The sequence below is a fragment of the Quercus robur genome, chromosome 4, assembly GCF_932294415.1.
Source record: "Quercus robur chromosome 4, dhQueRobu3.1, whole genome shotgun sequence".
Taxonomy (NCBI): Eukaryota; Viridiplantae; Streptophyta; class Magnoliopsida; order Fagales; family Fagaceae; genus Quercus; species Quercus robur.
The window spans coordinates 31875813-31888328 of NC_065537.1; the positions used below are offsets into that span (position 1 = coordinate 31875813).

At 35.3% G+C, this 12516-nt stretch overlaps 1 long non-coding RNA gene across 1 annotated transcript in view; it reads left to right on the forward strand.

Moving 5' to 3' along the window:
• Positions 1-11940, forward strand: part of LOC126721139 (uncharacterized) — a 71314-nt gene extending 59374 nt beyond the window's left edge. The window contains exon 5 of the long non-coding RNA XR_007653843.1: positions 11790-11940. This is a non-coding gene — a long non-coding RNA (uncharacterized LOC126721139). The remainder of the gene's footprint in view (positions 1-11789) is intronic.
• Positions 11941-12516: the final 576 nt, after the last annotated feature.

Genomic DNA, 12516 nt, shown 5'->3' on the forward strand with positions numbered 1-12516 from the left:
GGAACCTTATGTGCAGCAGTAGAGGGAGTAGGTGTCGCGAATGCCACGTTGGCCCCATCAAAAAAGCCCTTCATAGGTACACCCATGGAGGCAGAGATCTCCTCGGCAGTAGGGCGATATATGGAGAGAGGTTCGGGTTCCTCCTAAAGAAAGAGAGGAAAAAGAATATAAGTACAAATGTGAAGACTAAAGGAACTATTAACTATATGAGGCAAATAAAAGACATGTGGTAGAGGGAGCACGTGCGAAGAAGAAAAAAAAAGAAAAAAGACGTACCTCAGATTCGGGCTCATCAAGTAGAATAGGACGGGTGACTGACGAGTCCTCCTTATGCTTAGACTAAAAAAAAAAAAAGAGGGGGAAGTTAGCAAGGTTAGCTGCAAGAAAGTTAAGAAGTATTTTCTAGAAAAATATATAACTTACCCTCTGCTCAGTAGCAGACACGGGATGAGGAGTTATCTTCCTTTTGCTTCCTCGGGTTCTGCTGGCAAGGGAAGCACCTGTAGGTGGTAATGGAGTGGCAGGCTTGGATTTACTGGCAGATTTAAGCTTGGCAGGAGCTTTCTTACTTAGTGTAGGAACGTTTATCACTTTAACCTTTTTCTACAAACCGGGAGGATAATCGCCAGCGTGCCAATACCATCCTTCTTTCTCTTCGTCCCATTCGAAGATGGCTGACCGACTCTGTTTTCTGGCATAAACCAAAGCAGACTTGGAAGGTAGGAGTAAGCAGGGGTTAACTGAAATGACCGTACTGAGCCCATCAAGGGGAATAAGAGAGAAGCCACGGCTACCTACTAGCTCATTCTCAAATGTAGTCATCACCGCTTGCCAATAACCATGCATGGGATGAGTGCAGAGGCCCTCCCTTAGTGAACCAGGAACTGTAACTGCACTGAAATGCTGCCTCCAGAATTCAAAGGCAGTATGCCATAGAAAGGGACGAACCCAAGTAGAAGACTCCATGAGGAAGGAAATATCATCAGGAATATCCTAATCTAACCCAAATTGTCTCCTTACTCAGTCAGTAGAATAGTGAACGAACCTGATGCCTTCATCCACTAAGTAAGGCAGCCATCCATCGTTAGTGGCCGCCAGATAAGTGATCCCTGTCTCGTCAAAACCAGCCAAATGAGTAGTAGTTCTAACAGTATCGGCAAACAAACCCATGGCAGAATCTATGCATGTATAATTTGCACCCAAACTTCTATAAGCCCTTCAAGAAAAACCAACACCCTCATCTAAAGACTCAACAACAGAATAACCAACAAGCTTCAAGCCAGACCAGCGGAAAGCCAGCGGAAAATCAGACTCAAATCTATCGCAGAAATTAGTGATTGGTACTTATCTCTAGCAAAACGAGCAGGTCTGCACTTTGTCAAATATTGGGCACAATGCTCAAATAACAACTGTTGCAGAATAGTATAGTGGATGGAAGAGGTAACTATATAACAGGATCTTGCCTAACTCTTGTCACTCCAAAGGATGTCTAATTGGACATATAGATGCCCCAAAAACATGGGGGCCAATGGCAGGCTCACCCCAGCAGATATTTTGATGGCTAAACAAAAGTATAAAGGCTTTATGGCATAGTGGGTGTGGAACCTAAAAACAAATTTACAAAGCCAAAACGCAACAAAATCCGCGCGGGGGGCAGCTACAGAGAACTTAGAAGAAGAACTAGCCCAGTATGACAGTTTGGTGTTCCCGGCCATCCTCTTCTTCAATTCGGCCTCAATAGCCTCTTCTTCCAAAGAAAATTCTAGAGTGGCAGGATTGGCGTCACCAAGAATAGGCAAGAGTAACTAATTGGCCACGTCTTTAAGGGTAACGACGAGTTCACCACACGAGAAAAAGAAGGTGTGGGTGGTGGTACACCATGATCGGACCAAGTGTCGAAGGTTGTAGAGGTCCCGGAAGTTTGACAGGCAGCGGGATGAGACGATGGCTTTCAGGACACCGGCTCGTTGCAACAACCCCATGAAACCCACATCAGACAACTCATTATCTACCCAGTCTCTCCAACCCAAGGCAATACCTGACCTAAATTCGAAATGGATGGGCACAGGAAGTGAGATGCCTTGGCGAATGGCTAGATTAGGGATTGAGGATGCTAACGGAGCACAAGAGACATCGGGGTTTCGCCAGCAAAGGGCGAGCCACACGCAACCCGGCGGCGGCGGCACATAGTTGCTAGGAACCTTTGGGAAGTGAGGGTGGACTTCGTACCACGGATCGATCAGAGAAGCGCATTCATTGTCGAGGTCGCGCTGTGCCTCTTCCCTAACGGAATGCTCTGACTCAGAATACTCTGCCTCCTCACCTACGTTAGGTACAGCAGGAGGATCAGAAGCGACTTCTTTCCCTTTACGGCGGGAAGAGCCTTAACTTTTCATCGATGCCATGGCAAGAGGGCTCATTCGAAGAAGATGGGTATGAGTGTTTGAAAAGAAAAAAGATAGTGAAGAGAGGGAGACGGAGAGAATGTGTTCTTGGAAAAGAAGGAGTTTGTATTTAATGTGCAAAGGGACTCCTCTTTAAATACCCAGGTCATTAATAAAAGCACAAAGGAAGGCGACGGGTCAACCATCAGAATGGGATAAAATTAATGAAACGACAACTATGCTTAAAGAATAACTGCCAAACTAGAAAATTCGAAGAGACAACCCTATTCGCGGTAGGAGAAGAAAGAAAAAAATATAATATATACAGAAGGAGGGGTCCACTGCTTAAAAAGCCCCGCGAAGGAAAAGAAATAGGAAAGAGGACAGAAACATCTTTTCATTCACATATGAACTGCAGGAACGTTTCATATGTTCAGGGGGCTAAATGTTGAGGGCCATTTGTGAGAATCCAGGTGGAAAGAAGAAAAGCCCAATAACAAGGGCAGCAAAGAATTGGCAAATAGATAGCAAAACCATTAGGCCCAAGCGGCAGGAATGATGGATCACAGGCCCAGGAAATAAAAAAATGGACCTCGAAGAGGCAAGTAGGCTTAAAGAAGCCCGGAAAGAGAGAAATAACATACCTATGGGCAGTATATGATGTAGAAAAGTGAGAAAGGGCTACCGTAGGCCCAAAGTAATGCAAACTAAGAAAGTAAGAGATTTATGGCAGGCCCATGAACCCCAAAGATGAGAATAAGGTAATTGGGCCGGGGAAGCCCAATGAAGTTAGTAAAAGCCCATGGGAATGCAGAGTTACCAAAAGGGCCAAGGAAGCCCAAAGAAAGCAAATGGGCCAAGGATGCCCAAAAGAAAGACAAAAGGGACATAGGAGTCCATGAGTAGGAAAAACCAGTGGCCATACCAAGCCACTGGGGGAAAGAGTAAACGGCTGGCCTAAAGAGGCCCAGAAGGATTGAATCATTACAATAGGAATAATAGAACAATATGGCAGGAAATGAGGGAAATCAAGAAATGGGCCAAAGAAATATAAAGTCCATTATCAAATAAGGCCCAGCTCCTAAGAGGAGCAGGAAATCAAAAAGCAACCCACATAAAAGGTAAAAAAAAACGGACGACAGGTTATGCAGGCAAGCCTCCAGACCATGGCAGACGAATGGGCAGCAGACAGATTTTGGACATATATGGAAGGAAGGCACGCGCAAGGCCTAGGCACCACCAGCCTGTTCCCAGCCAATACAGAGCATGGTGAGGTCGAGGGTCAAAGATTCAGGGGGCATGGTTTGGTGGTAGGGAGAGGGGAAAAATCTATTTTTCAGGTTCCGGCTCAGGCTCTTTAGGGGAAGTGTCCTGTTGGGATGGCTTACTACCCAAAAGAAGAAAGCTGAGTTGGAACCATTAGGTGCATGCCATGAGGGATAGGGAGAGAGAAAGAACCCAGATTGTAGCAAGAAAGGGTGCCACGGCAGACAAGCAAACAAAATACCCTTCTTTGTCTGGTGATGGGGGGTGGCACATAGACGGAACAGTGATTGTCAGCCAGTACACCTAGACTAGCCAAAGGAGGTTAAGGGCTAAAACAGTAAAATCTGGTCACGGCAAGCACAATAAAAAGAGGGTCTTGCCGTGAACAGAAAACAGAGTAACAACGGGAACCTTAACTAAGAACTAGGAATTTGGGGAAAAGAACCAAGAAATAGAAAAAGAAACGAGTGGGAAGGAAAGAAAGAAAACAACTAGAAAGAAAATAAAGTGAGAATTAGAACGGCAGGCATGCACCGGTAGATTGATTCCCTCTCTCCCTCACGAAATCCTGCTCTCTGTGAAAATCACAAGGGGCCTCTATGCATAAACCACTCAGGTCCGTTTCTCTCAGGGCAGTTAATCTCCATGGCAGGACTTTTCCTGAAAGATTAATTGCGTTGAGAAGGAACGTTCTTTCCTCTCTGGCTTTGCTCCTACGAACCAAATTTTAGTTGATTTCCTAACATTCTGATTAACCCATACATATAAATATTTGTTCATTTTCGTTCTGTTCTTTTCCTTCTGTAAAAGTGATTATCATTGTTGTAGTTATGTTTGAGGGTTGTTTGTTCGTTTCCCACTAAGTGGCCAGATATTTTTATTTATTTTATTATTATTATTATTTTATTTATTTTATTATTATTCCTGGCAAACCTAGCCTAGTTTGCGCACAAGCTGGACCAATTTAAGTTGTAGCTGGACCAGTCCCAACTCCCTTATCTAGAAAACTTGGGCCTAGTGCCGCAGGAAGCAGCCCAACACCGCTAGCACAGCCCACCACTTTACAATTGTCTAGGGTTCTTCTCTTACCCTTTATAAAAAATAGATTAGGGACTTATCCTTTGATTTATTGTAGTTAAAAGAAAATTTTCACCTTGGATTGTTTAAAATCTTTATGTATAAGACGAAAACAAACTTTGCAGTTCAAGTTTGTGCCAAAAAGTCTTACTGTTTGATGTTAATCTTGGTTTAAGTATTTATTTTATATATCCTTGGCTAATGGAAGCCAAATCCTTAGCCATCATCATATGGGAAATAGGCAACAGATTGTTAAGAACTAACCAACAAAACGTTAAACATTGTGCGGACGATTCCCTAAATATGGTTGTATGTTTACACATTAATGCTTAAATATTTTTTGGGACTGATAAAGTACCTTTGTTATAGGAACAATCTTTCATATTTTTGCAACTCAAACCATATTACAATGTTTGCTTCCACTTCTTTTGTAGTCTCTCTTTCATCTTTCATTGCTGTGATTTTAAAAACCTTCTTACCCTGTCATTTTGTTGAATATTGAGTTCTTTGCCAGGTACAACATGGGTATTTTGCAAGAAGAGTTGCTGCATCAAACTAAGAGTTTAAGATAGCCTGATTTTCCCTCTATTTATCTCATAATTTGAATTAAATTTTGTCCATTGATCTGTTTGGGTTTGATTTGGCTCTAAATTGCATATTTTAGCCTACTTTTTTCTTCATTTTTTTTTTAATTCAATGAATTCTTATTTTGTATTCAACTGAACTGTAAAACTGTTATGATTTTTTTTTTTTTTTTTTGGCTATGCTTTGTGATCAAATTCCTTACAATGATTGCTTCAGCTTCTTGATGTAGCAACAACTACTACAATAAAGATGGGAAAAGGGTTTTAGTAATAGAAAATTCATTGTTTTGCTATAAGTCTTATTGCCTTCTTCAAATTAATATAGAATCTCTATATCATGTTATTGTATTATGATAATCAGTTTAGGATATTTTAATTCAAGTTTCACTTCAAAATCCCTTTGAATATGCTTAAGATGACCCCCTTTGGACTCCTACTGAAGGTAATGTAGATTTTCAGATCGTATATGGGGTTCTAGCAGGAAAGGCATAAGATATAGCCATAGATTGAGTTTTGCATTAGCTAGAGACTCTGCTTTCAGTTTGTTGGCAATAAAAAGGGAAGGGGTGGCCATGGATATTAGGGTTTTGGATGGTTCACTAACTACATTCTTCTTTTGCTATGCTTTGTGATTTGTCCTTTTGTTTAAACACAGATTTCTAACGTTCTTTACTAGATATGACACTTTGGTGTTTTGCAAGAAGAGTTACTGGATCAAACTGACAGATGGACGTGAGTCTAATGCTGTAAGATACATCGAATAGTTGAGTCTAGATACAATTTTACTTAGATGTTTCTCTGTGTTATTATTTTCTTCATCATTAGAGGCTGATTTATTTCATCTTTAATATTTCTATCTTACTTTCATTAGAGTAGAGTTTACTATCATTTTTTTTCTGCCATAACTTTTAGGCTATAGAACTCTTTATACCATCAATTTTCTTTGGTTCTTTTGGTCTAATTTTAGTTAGTAGCTATTGCATATTCCAGTAAGTTTAAATGTTTCCTTAAATATCACTATGTTAGCATTAAGTAAAAGATAGACCAAACATTAGTACTTAATACTTATGATTGCTATTTTTTTTTTTTCTGGAACTAGGTTGTGGCCTGCTATAGTAACCTGATGTTAAATAAGCCTTTGGTTGATGGTGGTTACGCCTAAGGGATTTGGTTCCAAGAAGACTGAAGCCAAAAATCTATAACAGTGTAGGCAAGATACAATTGATAATTATCAATAGTGTGGTGTAGTTGCAGCTGATTTATTTTTTTTGTTGGTGGTGGTGTTTTCTTTTGGGGCCAAATATCAACTGGACTATGGATATGCAAAAGGAAAGATAGCAAGTAAAAGTGCATAGGTTAGTCATTTGTGGTTGATTATATTGTGTAATGTGCATATGCAGCAAAGTATTTAATATTTTATTTGTTATGTACATGTTTTTTTGCTTTCACAAACAAATTGTTCTTGACTTGAATGCAATAATTTGGAAGAGTTTCTTCTTTAAAATTGTTATGTTTGTTGCTAAATCATTTAGCAATGATTTTGTAAAGGTATGAATCTTTTTTTTTTTTTCTCTTTTATTGTCCTTGGCAAATTGTTATTGACTTGAAAGCAATAGTTTGGAAGAGTTTTTTAAAATTGTTGTGTTTGTTGCTAAATCATTTAGCAATGATTTTTTGAAGGCATAAATCTTATTTTTCATCACTTTTATTGTCCTTGGTGACACATTATTATCTGTTGTGTGATGGAAAAAGCCAAAATAATCATGAAATAATTAACTCAAGTGCTCTTTTTCAACCTTTGGAATTATAATATGTTATATAACTTTTCGAATATGGTATTCATACAATGTAGAATATTAACTTTTTATTTTATTTTTTACAATTATTATTAAAATTATGATAGTTCATGTAAAATTAGATAGCTTTTATGTATAAACAATACTTTTATAAGAAATTTTTTGTACCAATGCAACTTTATTGCATTTGTTGTATAAGTTTTATAGTTTAAAGAGTTAAATAACAAAACTGATAGGAGAGAATTTCCATGATCATATGTTTTACATGGGGCAAAAAAAAACCTTATGAAATCTACAAATATTTCTGCAATTTGAAACATGAAATCAATCAATATCAGCTCTCTTAAGCCTCTTAGGCTTTGTATGTTATTGCAGAAAAGGAGAGGGAGTTTCCTTCTAATATAAGAAGGTCAATTTATATTTTAGTTATTGATCTTGTTTGTTTTTTTCAATTTATTACAGAACTTCCATTTGCATTTGTGTATAAAGAAAAGTAGTTATATTCCTAATGAGGATGGGTTATGTAATTTAATGGTCTTTTGTTGTATATTTGCTCTTCAGAGTGCTTATTACAAGTGGCTATATTGGATATCGTATTGGACTTTTATAGATTTTGCATGTTGTATTCTACTTTAGTTGAGAATCTGTTTGGGTACTAAATTGGGGAAAAAACTGTAGCAAAGTAAAAGTTAGTTCAATTAGTTTTGAAGGTATTATTATTATTATTATTATTATTATTATTATTATTATTATTATTATTATTCACAAATGCTGAAGTGTGACTAATGAAAAATCTACAGCTGATCAAGAAATTCTAGGAATCCTGATGTGAAGCTCTTAAAAAATATGTGACCCATAATTGGACTAATGAACCAACTAGAATTTGGCATTGATCAAACTCACCAAAAACTACTGTAATCATAATTGTGACAACTGCCTTCACTATGTTTTCTATGTGTTCTTGGTCCTTTCTCAAGCAAAATAGGAAGAGAGAAAAGGTGTTGATCTCTCTCTCTCTCTTCCCTCAAGCTTATTACAAAGAAGTATGTTATTTTTTTTCATATTTTGAAATGCCTATCAAATCGGACTATCACACACACAAAAAAACATAAAAATTTAACTTAACATTTTTTTTTAAATCTCATACTTAATAGCTTTCTTGTGCATTGCATGGGTTAACAACTAGTACTATATATAATAGTAGAAGTCTTTTCTTGCAATTAAAGAGGTGTTGCCATGTAGGAAAAATGTCCATCTAAAATTCAGTCACGTATAAGTTAAAAAACGATAAATTATATTGTTTGGCAACGCCACAACACCGTTTAAAAGCCTCTCATTATAAAAAAAATAAAAAAAAAATAAAAAAAAAATTAACTGCATAAAATAATTGAAAAAAAGGCTTGCTTGTTGTACGAAGAGAGAAAGAGAACAGAGTTAGGTAAAAATACAAACGAAAGGCGTAAGAAAGATACAGTCACAAAGAGAGAGAGTTCGTACGGCGCCAAGAGAGAAATACGATGTACATGGACCATTGGAACCACAAGGACATAGAAAGAAAAATCTATGGCCCATTAACATTGGTAAATTTTTTTAGATTTGGGTATGAAATGTTACTTTTAATTGAGTTTTCCTGTTGGATAGGTTTAGATTTGATTTGTTTTTGTTTCGGGTTTTTAAAACACAGAATGATTGAGATTCGAGATGGATACAGAGATAGTGTTTGTGAATGTTGCTACCACCATCAATAGCCTCGCCATAGAAGAAAAATCTATGGACCATCAATACCGTAAGGCCATCTACACACACCATCAGATTATCAGAACTAGTGCCGGCACATTCTTTCCCCCTTTTTAGATTTAGGTATGAAATTTTTTTTTTTTTTTTTTGATAAGATTTATATATAAAATTTGATTTTTTTTTTTGTTTTAAATTCTTTGATAGGATAGGGTTTTTTTTTTTTTTTTTTTTATAACTTACAGAAATTACCAAAAAAAAGAAAAATGATTTTAGTTTTGGTTTTTCACCGTAAAGAAATGAAATTAAAACAGTTTCCTGTAACTAATCTTAACGAAATCCTTGGGATCAGATAAGTGTAGGATTGAGTGTTGTGCTAATATTTGTTTTTTCTTTTTCAATCTTATTTATTATGGTAAATTGTTCAGTTAAGGTTTGTCAGAAACGCAGACGCAGAGGTAACCATAGACACAGAGAGACAGGCCGTATACTCGTAACCGATAAAATTTTTGTTTTTTTTTTTTTAGCTTTCATTTTATAAATCTGGGGATTGAATATGATTTAGGTTTGAATTTCTTGGTTGGATTGGTTTAGATTTTGTTTTTTATGTTAGGCTTCCATTAACAATGCCTTCTATAGTATAATACTATAATACCAGTTTTAATATAATATGGTTTTAGATATCTAGTAAGTTAGTGCTTATGTTGGAGAGTTTGCAATCATCACAACAACAACAAAAAGGATTTGTATTATGTACATCATACCTGATTGATAAATGTCTTATAGACGCGTTTATTATTGGTATGATTTATTTTTTTGGGGTTTATTGTTGTTCTCATCAAATTCAAATTCTTTGAATGTATTCGTCATTGAAGGTAAAAGATAACATTTCTCATATGCCCATTTTAATTATAGTTATTTAATCTAGTGAACATTCTCTGCCTATCACATTCAGTATATGAATGACTTGTATAATCTCTTTAATGGACAATATTGGGTTATCGAACATTAGATTTTTTTAAATCAAATAATGATGCTTGCTATTTTGGAAGACAAGAAAGCTAGTGTATCTGTTATTCTTTGTTATTAGAAGAGAAAGCTCATTATAGCTTGAGTCATACAAATCACTCAATTTTAGCCATTTGAAGATAAATGAGTATGTGTTGGTAGTCCAAAAAACTTTGCCATTTCCTACCCAAACATTGACCCAACTGTATGTAATTGATGGTCTCCACGTTAGAAAGATTCTACTAATGGTAATGATAATGGTAACTACATTTTAGTAATATGCTCACAAATTTTTTGATAAAATTATGCTGTTGCTTTTTATTCTAAAATTTATTTTTATTGTTTATAATTTACGTTTTATGATGTGGAAAGAAGCACCAAGTTCCAATTTTGATGTTGTTGTTACTTATATATAACATCCATAGTCTATCGAATAATTTATGTTGTTAGAGAAACTGATTGAAGTGGATAAGAATGTATGATTTTCCTATCAATCTTGATGGGGCACATTATAGAGTATCTCTATTTTTGTTGTTGTTTCTCAATTGTGGTGTTCATGGCATTTAATCTAATCCAAAAGCAATATACATTATGTTCATGGCATTTAAGTTACATTTTTTTTGGCAAACCGATCATTAATGTAGCTTCAAGCAAATTAAATATACATAATTATTATTGAATTATCAACAACAACAACAACAAAAACTTATTGGAGGCCTTTGTGGAATACTTAGTAGATATAGTCATTTGTTTTTACTTACAAAATCCTTATGGAAAAAAAAAATAACAAGAGAGAAGGTTTTGTAGATCCTAAGTAGTAACAGCCAAGACATACCCTATACTTTATGCTAGATTAGTTAATTGCAACAGATTAGGCAAACTGATTAGAAAGCATAGTAAGAAGAAAAAAAAAAAACAAAAACAAAATCAAAAACAAAACAAAAGAGAATCCTAACAATATATTTTGTTATTGTAAACTGATGGAAAAACCTAATAGAATTTTATAGTTTTGTCCTGTTCTGTTTAGTCCAAAACAAAAACTAATTGAATCCACATACTTTTAAAAAAAATGACAAAAATATGCAAAACAAAACCAATACAAACCCAAAAATGTCAATTAACCAAATCTAAACTAAAATATCAAATAAATACAAGGTAAGTCAGCCATCCTAACCTGTTAATTTGATCTACCAACTCTTTTTACAAAACAACCAAGTGTTTTTTGTGGCAAAGATCGTTGTAGAGCTGTTACTAAAAACGAATTGAGACATACCCCATACTTTAGCCCAGATTAGTTAATTGCAAAGTGATCAAATGTATGGAAAAGAGTCTTCCCTAGAAGATTGTAAAGAGCCTTTCAAACTCTATGCGCTACTTGATAAAACTTGGAAATTTCTTAAAGCCAAAAAACTATGGTATTGAATTGCTTTAGTTAGTGTAGAAATTGACCAACAACCAAAAGCTCTTTTTGGCTTTATTCATGAACTAATCTATGATCCTCTTGAAACAAACCTTGCATATGACCTAAGATGGTTTTTAGATTTCAGTCTACCCCAAAAATTAAGTTTTCTTGATTTTGAAGGATTTCAGTTGTGATTGATGATGACTCTGTAAATGAGAGTTTCAATTTCAAATAGTGTTTTTATATATGGATTACTTTATGTTGTTAAATTTGAGTTTGGTATTGATTCAAAATTTGTAATGGTTCATTTATATAAAGCTGCCACGTTTTCTGAATTTTAGATAATTATAATTAATTACATGCCGCACAATCACGTCTTATAGGATCTCAGTTTCTAGCGCCTCATTTATATTGGCTCTTATTAGGAATTTTGTATTTATAATGACACATTCCCCCATATGTTACTGCAGATCACTCATCCCTGACTTATAAGACTTTTGGCTACTATTCGATAAGAGCTACTAAATTAAATTGAAAGGATAGGAAAGCCTAATTTTCCCTTTGTAGCTATTATTTAATTTGTAACTCTTTGTCCTTTGTTGATGCTTGATTAAAAAAAAATAGAACTAAAATAGTTTTAAAGATTATCAAGTATGGACTCTTTGATTCCAAAAATAAATGCTAAAATTTATTTCTTTCCTTATACCATGATATGATAGCAGGAAAAAAAAAAAAAAAAAAAAAAAAAAAAAAAAAAAAAAAAAAAAAAAAAGAGGAAAATGCAAGAGAAGCACGCCTAAAAAGACGGTTGCATATTTTTGAGAAACAAACCAACATAAAATGGCATGAAAGAAAAATTAGTTTACAAAATAAACTTACCCAGGCTAGGAAATACAGGGGAATGGTCATTGCTAAAAAGACAAAAAAAAGGAGGGATAGAATGGTGTTAATTCATGACTGCTCTTTATTGCATTCACCTGGTATAAGTACTAATGTTTATGCGTTAAGAGGTTCACTTCTCTTTCCGCCACTTTGTACTTATTAGTTCTTTATACATTCCTTTTTCTAAATTTGAAAATAAAACTTTCTATTCACATTTGATTATTAGATATTGATGTTGACATGGGCCATTCCTTTGGAGAAACTAGAATGAACATAAGTACAAATGATACTTTGGTAGAAGATGGGTCCAATTGTTGTGATGTTCTTCAAGGAATCCATGAATCAAAAAATGAGAGTGGTTGTGAAGAATTTCCAAGTAAATG